The 10,252-nt window shown below is 45.3% G+C and overlaps 1 long non-coding RNA gene across 1 annotated transcript; it reads left to right on the top strand.

Moving 5' to 3' along the window:
• Positions 1 to 893: 893 nt before the first annotated feature.
• On the top strand, positions 894 to 2,463 carry LOC128347063 (uncharacterized). The gene is made up of 3 exons (XR_008317356.1): positions 894 to 1,515; positions 2,062 to 2,200; positions 2,323 to 2,463. It is a non-coding gene; the product is annotated as an uncharacterized LOC128347063 (long non-coding RNA).
• Positions 2,464 to 10,252: the final 7,789 nt, after the last annotated feature.

Raw genomic sequence — 10,252 nt, 5'->3', positions numbered from 1 at the left:
TGGTAGAATACAGGACGGGTTGACCATTGCTATCTCCTGCACAGTGTGAGATGATGCCTTTCAGCATCTTCCTATATCACTGCTGCCCGATAGAGGTTTTTCCCATAGTACCAGCGGGGATTGGAACTGGCAACCTCTGGCTCCCTAGTCTAGTCGTTTTCCTGCTGTGCTATTAGTCCATCTGCTTAATTATAGCTTCGCCCAGGACTGGATTAGCCCTCCCCAGTAAAAACTATATTGGGAAACACTTGGGAACTAGAAAGTGGCACAAGCAGGAAAAACAGGGACAAGCAAGAAAGCTGATACTTATAATATTTCTATACCACTTTCCAACAGAAGTCCTCTTAAGTAGTTTACATAAATATGAATAAATTTTAAAAATGGCTCCCTGTCCCCCAAAGGGCTCAGAATCTAAAAAAGAAACATAAGATAGACACCAGCAACAGTCACTGGAGGGATGCTGTGCTGGAGATGGATAGGGCCAGTTGCTCTCCCCCTGCTACATATAAGAGAATCACCACTTTTAAAAGTTGCCTCTTTGCTCTTTTAGCTGGGATACTAGTAGTAGCAACGATGATGATGATGATGATGATGATGATGATGATGATGATGATGATGATGATGATGATGATGAATCAAATGCAGTCAATAACATCTAGTAGATTGTGTGTAAATATAATAATAATAATAATAATAATAGTTATAACACATATAATTATTTAAAAATATATATCTTTATTTCGAAGATAGAAAGCACCATGGCCCTCAGTTCTTGTTTCTTTAATGTTACTATTATCTGTATACTGTTTTTCAACAAAAAGCAAACTCTTCTCAGAGCAGTTTGCACAGGGGTAAGGTTTGCTGTCCCCAGAGGGCTCACAGTCCACGCAGAAAGAAGGGAGACCCCAGCAAGAGCCGCTGGAGGGATGCCGTGGTGGGGCTGGACAGGGCCAGATGCTCTCCCCCTGCTTAACCGAAAGGGCATCACCGCTTTGCTGGGTGCCCCGTTGCTCAGTCCACAGGGGGACCTTGCCTCTCCAAGCAGACCGGGCTAATCATTACTTGACTTTTATTTGAACATCTGCGCCCTGCCTTTCTCCACAGGCCCCAAAGTGGCCAACCAAAACTAAAATCCCATAGAAAGCAAAAAGGTCATTTCCCAAAGCGCCATGAAATGGGGCACACCCCACATGCTGTGGGGGCAGAGCAGGCACTGGAAAACTACCACTAGAAGACAAACAACCCTGTTCAAAGCAGCCATTGAGCAGCAACTGTTACCCAGCAACCATCAATGATAGAACCCTGGCCCTGTTTGAGCAGGAATAACTGTCCTTCTGGCCTTCCTCTTCCCTGGGGGTTACCAACCTCTCCTCCTGTGCCTTTCAAAGCAACCCAAGAAAAGTGTCAGGAGATAAGGATCAGATGAGGATCTGGGGCCCAATTCTCATTCAGCCTGAAGCTCCCTGGGGGGAATTGGGGCCAATCTCTTGCTATCTACTGGCTTTTGGCCAAAGGGTGGGTAAGACTATAATTGCTTGCTAGTGGCAAATTAGTATAAATTTTATGTCTATATTGTTATGTAAAAAGAGATATTTGCAGACTGGATTGGGCAAGGTTCAGCCCTCAATGTGAGACTAGACTTAAATTTGCATTCTGATTGGGCAAGACCTCCAGGGTTTTTAAATTCTATGTTGATCAAAATGGGCAAGATCTCTAGGATTTTTAAACTGACTTCTTGTTTACTGCACTCATGGCCATCTCGGATCCTTATTCCTTACTCAAGGAAAGCATTGAGTTTGAATGCTGGGCTTAAGGTTTTGATGTTTTAATGTCTATTGATAAAATGGAAGGAATCATTTCACATGCAAATGTTTAAATTGGTTGTGTCATGCAAGGGTTATGAGAATTGTCTCGACTAAGAAATATTTGATTGCCTTGTCAGCAAGAAAGGTTCTTGCAGGATAGGTGCAAATCAAGCTATCTTGCAGACAGACAAAAAACAACAACCCAACTTCTGTTTGAAAGTTCTGTCTTTGTTGAAGATGATGTTTGGCATTTTAGCATTCAAGACTCTACAGAAATGGAATGCGAGAACGCCTGACCTGAGAAATTGACACAAGATTGAGCGGAGGTGAATGCACTGTTTAACGAGAAGAAGGCAGATCACCAAAGACGGCGGGAGTCCTGTGATGAGGTTGGGGTGAGTAACTGGGCCTGACTGGTTGGATGATGGCCCATCTGTATTGGGCTTCTTCCATAACAGATGCCCAATTAGTAGATAAATGTAAGGCAGTCTAACATTTCTCAATGACTCTCTTACAGAGGTCGGGAGAAGCTAAGAAGAAGGAGAGAAGAGACTCTACAGTGGGAGAACCACTTTGGGAAGAGCAGGATCAGCCCCTTTATCATTTCGGTTTGCCTCTTCTGCTGCAGCTTCTTCAGTTCGACAGTATGGCTTTTTTGGTAATCTGGCGACCGGAACGATACACTGTAAGTATTCCAAATGTGGCAAAATACCAGGCTCTAGTTTCCCCAGGCACCATGAAATTGGGGCACACACCCCATGCAGTGGGGACCGAGCAAGCCGTAAAAAATGACTCCTCCTCTTCCTGGCCCCAAACCCAGAGCAGACTCGCCCACCAGCCCTGTTCAAAGCAGGCCTTGACCAGCCACAGTAAGCATTGGAAGCCTGGCCCAGTTTGAGCAGGGAGAACAGTATGACTGGTCTCCTCCTCCCTCAGGGTTTCCATCTTGCCCTGACCTTGCAGCTTTCAAAGCAACCCAACCGATGTGCCAGGCGTTAGTATCTGATCAGGACTTGGCTTCCAAACCTCACCCAGACTAAAGGTCCATGGGGGAAACTTGAGCAATCTCTTGCTTCTTTCCCTACCTTATGAGACAGTGGTGAGGTTAAATCATGAGTGGGGAGCACAGGAAGAGATGGATGTACATTGCCCCAAGCTTTTGGCCAAAGGGTGAAATGAAAAATTACTCAGAACATTGCCTAACACAATGTCTGTATCATTTACAGTTACTTCTGAGGAACAGCTACAACTGGAAACAAGGTCAGCTTCATGTTGTTGTTGTTGTTGTTGTTATAGCCCAGTAAGCTTCCAGACCACCTTGGGTTTATTCTCTCTTTTTGACAGTTAAAGCACCACATTTTCATTGATGCCAGGAGATGTTGAACAGTAGGGCACACATCCTGGGGTGCCTCTGTTATGGCACAAGAGATATTCCCAGACTGATTGGGCAAGGTTCGGACCACAATGTGTGTCTGGACATTTAAATTTGCATTCTGATTGGGCAAGACCTCTAGGGTTTTTAAATTCTGTCTTGATCGAATTGGGCAAGATCTCTAGGATTTTTAAATTGTATATGGAATTGGGCAAGATCAAGGCCTGTGTGGGCCTCGATTTTTAAATTACATCCCCCAGCTTGACTGAGCACACAATCTCTAGGTTCCCTTAGAGTGAATTGGGCATGATACCCTTTTTTTAAAATTCCATGTTTGGGCACCTTTAAGCCAGTGGACTGGAGTCCCATGAGCTTGGAATCTCCAATGGCTCAACTGGGCAAGACAATTGGTGTCTTTAAATTCTGTCAGGGCCTTGTGGACATATTTTTCAGCCAGGGGTGTAGTGTTAAATTTGGATCGACTGACCACCCACTTTTATTCATGCTCATGATAAAGTCTGAATCAAATGGATCAGGTTGCGTGTTTTATATGCGCTGTGTCCCAAGTCTTGAGTGACCCATGAAGAGATGAGTTCTTCTTTAGTGCGCTCATGGCCATCTCGGATCCTTATTCCTTACTCAAGGAAAGCATTGATTTTGAATGCTGGGCTCAAGGTTTTGATGCTTTTCTGTCTATTGATAAAATGGAAGGAATCATTTCACATGCAACTGTTTAAATTGGTTGTGTCATGCAAGGGTTTTGAGAACTGTCTGGACTAAAGAAATAGTTTGATTGCCTTGTCAGCAAGAGAGGTGCCTGCAGCCTAGGCGGCAACCATGCTATCTTGCACAGAGACAAAAAGCCTTTTGGAAGGTTGTGTCTTTGTTGAAGATGATGTTTAGCATTTTAGCATTCAAGACTCTTCAGACACGGATTGCGAGAACGCCTGGCCTGAGAAATTGACACCCGAGTGAATGGAGGCGAATGCACCTGCTTAAGTTGAGGAAGGCAGATCACCAAAGGTGGCAGGAGTCCTTTGGTGAGGATGGGGTGAGTAACTGGGCCTGACTGGTTGGATGATGGCCCATCTGTATTGGGCTTCTTCCATAACAGATGCCCAATTAGTAGATAAATGTAAGGCAGTCTAACATTTCTCAATGACTCTCTTACAGAGGTCGGGAGAAGCTAAGAAGAAGGAGAGAAGAGACTCTACAGTGGGAGAACCACTTTGGGAAGAGCAGGATCAGCCCCTTTATCATTTCGGTTTGCCTCTTCTGCTGCACCTTCTTCAGTTCGACAGTATGGCTTTTTTGGTAATCTGGCGACCGGAACGATACACTGTAAGTATTCCAAATGTGGCAAAATACCAGGCTCTAGTTTCCCCAGGCACCATGAAATTGGGGCACACACCCCATGCAGTGGGGACCGAGCAAGCCGTAAAAAATGACTCCTCCTCTTCCTGGCCCCAAACCCAGAGCAGACTCGCCCACCAGCCCTGTTCAAAGCAGGCCTTGACCAGCCACAGTAAGCATTGGAAGCCTGGCCCAGTTTGAGCAGGGAGAACAGTATGACTGGTCTCCTCCTCCCTCAGGGTTTCCATCTTGCCCTGACCTTGCAGCTTTCAAAGCAACCCAACCGATGTGCCAGGTGTTAGTATCTGATCAGGACTTGGCTTCCAAACCTCACCCAGAATAAAGGTCCATGGGGGAAACTTGAGCAATCTCTTGCTTCTTTCCCTACCTTATGAGACAGTGGTGAGGTTAAATCATGAGTGGGGAGCACAGGAAGAGATGGATGTACATTGCCCCAAGCTTTTGGCCAAAGGGTGAAATGAAAAATTACTCAGAACATTGCCTAACACAATGTCTGTATCATTTACAGTTACTTCTGAGGAACAGCTACAACTGGAAACAAGGTCAGCTTCATGTTGTTGTTGTTGTTGTTGTTGTTGTTATAGCCCAGTAAGCTTCCAGACCACCTTGGGTTTATTCTCTCTTTTTGACAGTTAAAGCACCACATTTTCATTGATGCCAGGAGATGTTGAACAGTAGGGCACACATCCTGGGGTGCCTCTGTTATGGCACAAGAGATATTCCCAGACTGATTGGGCAAGGTTCGGACCACAATGTGTGTCTGGACATTTAAATTTGCATTCTGATTGGGCAAGACCTCTAGGGTTTTTAAATTCTGTCTTGATCGAATTGGGCAAGATCTCTAGGATTTTTAAACTGTATATGGAATTGGGCAAGATCAAGGCCTGTGTGGGCCTCGATTTTTAAATTGCATCCCCCAGCTTGACCTTTACAATTGTATTCTGATTGGGCAAGACCTCTAGGGTTTTTAAATTCTGTATGGAATTGGGCAAGATCAGGGCCTGTGTGGGCCTCGATTTTTAAATTGCATCCCCCAGCTTGACTGAGCACACAATCTCTAGGTTCCCTTAGAGTGAATTGGGCATGATACCCCTTTTTTTAAATTCCATGTTTGGGCAGCTTTAAGCCAGTGGACTGGAGTCCCATGAGCTTGGAATCTCCAATGGCTCAACTGGGCAAGACAATTGGTGTCTTTAAATTCTGTCAGGGCCTTGTGGACATATTTTTCAGCCAGGGGTGTAGTGTTAAATTTGGATCGACTGACCACCCACTTTTATTCATGCTCATGATAAGGTCTGAATCAAATGGATCAGGTTGCGTGTTTTATATGCGCTGTGTCCCAAGTCTTGAGTGACCCATGAAGAGATGAGTTCTTCTTTAGTGCGCTCATGGCCATCTCGGATCCTTATTCCTTACTCAAGGAAAGCATTGATTTTGAATGCTGGGCTCAAGGTTTTGATGCTTTTCTGTCTATTGATAAAATGGAAGGAATCATTTCACATGCAACTGTTTAAATTGGTTGTGTCATGCAAGGGTTTTGAGAACTGTCTGGACTAAAGAAATAGTTTGATTGCCTTGTCAGCAAGAGAGGTGCCTGCAGCCTAGGCGGCAACCATGCTATCTTGCACAGAGACAAAAAGCCTTTTGGAAGGTTGTGTCTTTGTTGAAGATGATGTTTAGCATTTTAGCATTCAAGACTCTTCAGACACGGATTGCGAGAACGCCTGGCCTGAGAAATTGACACCCGAGTGAATGGAGGCGAATGCACCTGCTTAAGTTGAGGAAGGCAGATCACCAAAGGCGGCAGGAGTCCTTTGGTGAGGATGGGGTGAGTAACTGGGCCTGACTGGTTGGATGATGGCCCATCTGTATTGGGCTTCTTCCATAACAGATGCCCAATTAGTAGATAAATGTAAGGCAGTCTAACATTTCTCAATGACTCTCTTACAGAGGTCGGGAGAAGCTAAGAAGAAGGAGAGAAGAGACTCTACAGTGGGAGAACCACTTTGGGAAGAGCAGGATCAGCCCCTTTATCATTTCGGTTTGCCTCTTCTGCTGCAGCTTCTTCAGTTCGACAGTATGGCTTTTTTGGTAATCTGGCGACCGGAACGATACACTGTAAGTATTCCAAATGTGGCAAAATACCAGGCTCTAGTTTCCCCAGGCACCATGAAATTGGGGCACACACCCCATGCAGTGGGGACCGAGCAAGCCGTAAAAAATGACTCCTCCTCTTCCTGGCCCCAAACCCAGAGCAGACTCGCCCACCAGCCCTGTTCAAAGCAGGCCTTGACCAGCCACAGTAAGCATTGGAAGCCTGGCCCAGTTTGAGCAGGGAGAACAGTATGACTGGTCTCCTCCTCCCTCAGGGTTTCCATCTTGCCCTGACCTTGCAGCTTTCAAAGCAACCCAACCGATGTGCCAGGCGTTAGTATCTGATCAGGACTTGGCTTCCAAACCTCACCCAGACTAAAGGTCCATGGGGGAAACTTGAGCAATCTCTTGCTTCTTTCCCTACCTTATGAGACAGTGGTGAGGTTAAATCATGAGTGGGGAGCACAGGAAGAGATGGATGTACATTGCCCCAAGCTTTTGGCCAAAGGGTGAAATGAAAAATTACTCAGAACATTGCCTAACACAATGTCTGTATCATTTACAGTTACTTCTGAGGAACAGCTACAACTGGAAACAAGGTCAGCTTCATGTTGTTGTTGTTGTTGTTGTTGTTGTTATAGCCCAGTAAGCTTCCAGACCACCTTGGGTTTATTCTCTCTTTTTGACAGTTAAAGCACCACATTTTCATTGATGCCAGGAGATGTTGAACAGTAGGGCACACATCCTGGGGTGCCTCTGTTATGGCACAAGAGATATTCCCAGACTGATTGGGCAAGGTTCGGACCACAATGTGTGTCTGGACATTTAAATTTGCATTCTGATTGGGCAAGACCTCTAGGGTTTTTAAATTCTGTCTTGATCGAATTGGGCAAGATCTCTAGGATTTTTAAATTGTATATGGAATTGGGCAAGATCAAGGCCTGTGTGGGCCTCGATTTTTAAATTGCATCCCCCAGCTTGACCTTTACAATTGTATTCTGATTGGGCAAGACCTCTAGGGTTTTTAAATTCTGTATGGAATTGGGCAAGATCAGGGCCTGTGTGGGCCTCGATTTTTAAATTGCATCCCCCAGCTTGACCTTTACAATTGTATTCTGATTGGGCAAGACCTCTAGGGTTTTTAAATTCTGTATGGAATTGGGTAAGATCAGGGCCTGTGTGGGCCTCGATTTTTAAATTGCATCCCCCAGCTTGACTGAGCACACAATCTCTAGGTTCCCTTAGAGTGAATTGGGCATGATACCCTTTTTTTTTAAATTCCATGTTTGGGCACCTTTAAGCCAGTGGACTGGAGTCCCATGAGCTTGGAATCTCCAATGGCTCAACTGGGCAAGACAATTGGTGTCTTTAAATTCTGTCAGGGCCTTGTGGACATATTTTTCAGCCAGGGGTGTAGTGTTAAATTTGGATCGACTGACCACCCACTTTTATTCATGCTCATGATAAAGTCTGAATCAAATGGATCAGGTTGCGTGTTTTATATGCGCTGTGTCCCAAGTCTTGAGTGACCCATGAAGAGATGAGTTCTTCTTTAGTGCGCTCATGGCCATCTCGGATCCTTATTCCTTACTCAAGGAAAGCATTGATTTTGAATGCTGGGCTCAAGGTTTTGATGCTTTTCTGTCTATTGATAAAATGGAAGGAATCATTTCACATGCAACTGTTTAAATTGGTTGTGTCATGCAAGGGTTTTGAGAACTGTCTGGACTAAAGAAATAGTTTGATTGCCTTGTCAGCAAGAGAGGTGCCTGCAGCCTAGGCGGCAACCATGCTATCTTGCACAGAGACAAAAAGCCTTTTGGAAGGTTGTGTCTTTGTTGAAGATGATGTTTAGCATTTTAGCATTCAAGACTCTTCAGACACGGATTGCGAGAACGCCTGGCCTGAGAAATTGACACCCGAGTGAATGGAGGCGAATGCACCTGCTTAAGTTGAGGAAGGCAGATCACCAAAGGTGGCAGGAGTCCTTTGGTGAGGATGGGGTGAGTAACTGGGCCTGACTGGTTGGATGATGGCCCATCTGTATTGGGCTTCTTCCATAACAGATGCCCAATTAGTAGATAAATGTAAGGCAGTCTAACATTTCTCAATGACTCTCTTACAGAGGTCGGGAGAAGCTAAGAAGAAGGAGAGAAGAGACTCTACAGTGGGAGAACCACTTTGGGAAGAGCAGGATCAGCCCCTTTATCATTTCGGTTTGCCTCTTCTGCTGCAGCTTCTTCAGTTCGACAGTATGGCTTTTTTGGTAATCTGGCGACCGGAACGATACACTGTAAGTATTCCAAATGTGGCAAAATACCAGGCTCTAGTTTCCCCAGGCACCATGAAATTGGGGCACACACCCCATGCAGTGGGGACCGAGCAAGCCGTAAAAAATGACTCCTCCTCTTCCTGGCCCCAAACCCAGAGCAGACTCGCCCACCAGCCCTGTTCAAAGCAGGCCTTGACCAGCCATAGTAAGCATTGGAAGCCTGGCCCAGTTTGAGCAGGGAGAACAGTATGACTGGTCTCCTCCTCCCTCAGGGTTTCCATCTTGCCCTGACCTTGCAGCTTTCAAAGCAACCCAACCGATGTGCCAGGCGTTAGTATCTGATCAGGACTTGGCTTCCAAACCTCACCCAGACTAAAGGTCCATGGGGGAAACTTGAGCAATCTCTTGCTTCTTTCCCTACCTTATGAGACAGTGGTGAGGTTAAATCATGAGTGGGGAGCACAGGAAGAGATGGATGTACATTGCCCCAAGCTTTTGGCCAAAGGGTGAAATGAAAAATTACTCAGAACATTGCCTAACACAATGTCTGTATCATTTACAGTTACTTCTGAGGAACAGCTACAACTGGAAACAAGGTCAGCTTCATGTTGTTGTTGTTGTTGTTGTTGTTGTTATAGCCCAGTAAGCTTCCAGACCACCTTGGGTTTATTCTCTCTTTTTGACAGTTAAAGCACCACATTTTCATTGATGCCAGGAGATGTTGAACAGTAGGGCACACATCCTGGGGTGCCTCTGTTATGGCACAAGAGATATTCCCAGACTGATTGGGCAAGGTTCGGACCACAATGCGTGTCTGGACATTTAAATTTGCATTCTGATTGGGCAAGACCTCTAGGGTTTTTAAATTCTGTCTTGATCGAATTGGGCAAGATCTCTAGGATTTTTAAATTGTATATGGAATTGGGCAAGATCAAGGCCTGTGTGGGCCTCGATTTTTAAATTGCATCCCCCAGCTTGACCTTTACAATTGTATTCTGATTGGGCAAGACCTCTAGGGTTTTTAAATTCTGTATGGAATTGGGCAAGATCAGGGCCTGTGTGGGCCTCGATTTTTAAATTGCATCCCCCAGCTTGACTGAGCACACAATCTCTAGGTTCCCTTAGAGTGAATTGGGCATGATACCCCTTTTTTTAAATTCCATGTTTGGGCAGCTTTAAGCCAGTGGACTGGAGTCCCATGAGCTTGGAATCTCCAATGGCTCAACTGGGCAAGACAATTGGTGTCTCTAAATTCTGTCAGGGCCTTGTGGACATATTTTTCAGCCAGGGATGTAGTGTTAAATTTGGATCGACTGACCACCCACTTTTATTCAT

This window comes from Hemicordylus capensis, chromosome 2 (assembly GCF_027244095.1).
Source record: "Hemicordylus capensis ecotype Gifberg chromosome 2, rHemCap1.1.pri, whole genome shotgun sequence".
NCBI classification, from domain to species: Eukaryota; Metazoa; Chordata; class Lepidosauria; order Squamata; family Cordylidae; genus Hemicordylus; species Hemicordylus capensis.
The sequence above is the reverse complement of the archived record's forward strand: the minus strand, read 5'-3'. Positions and strand labels throughout refer to the sequence as shown.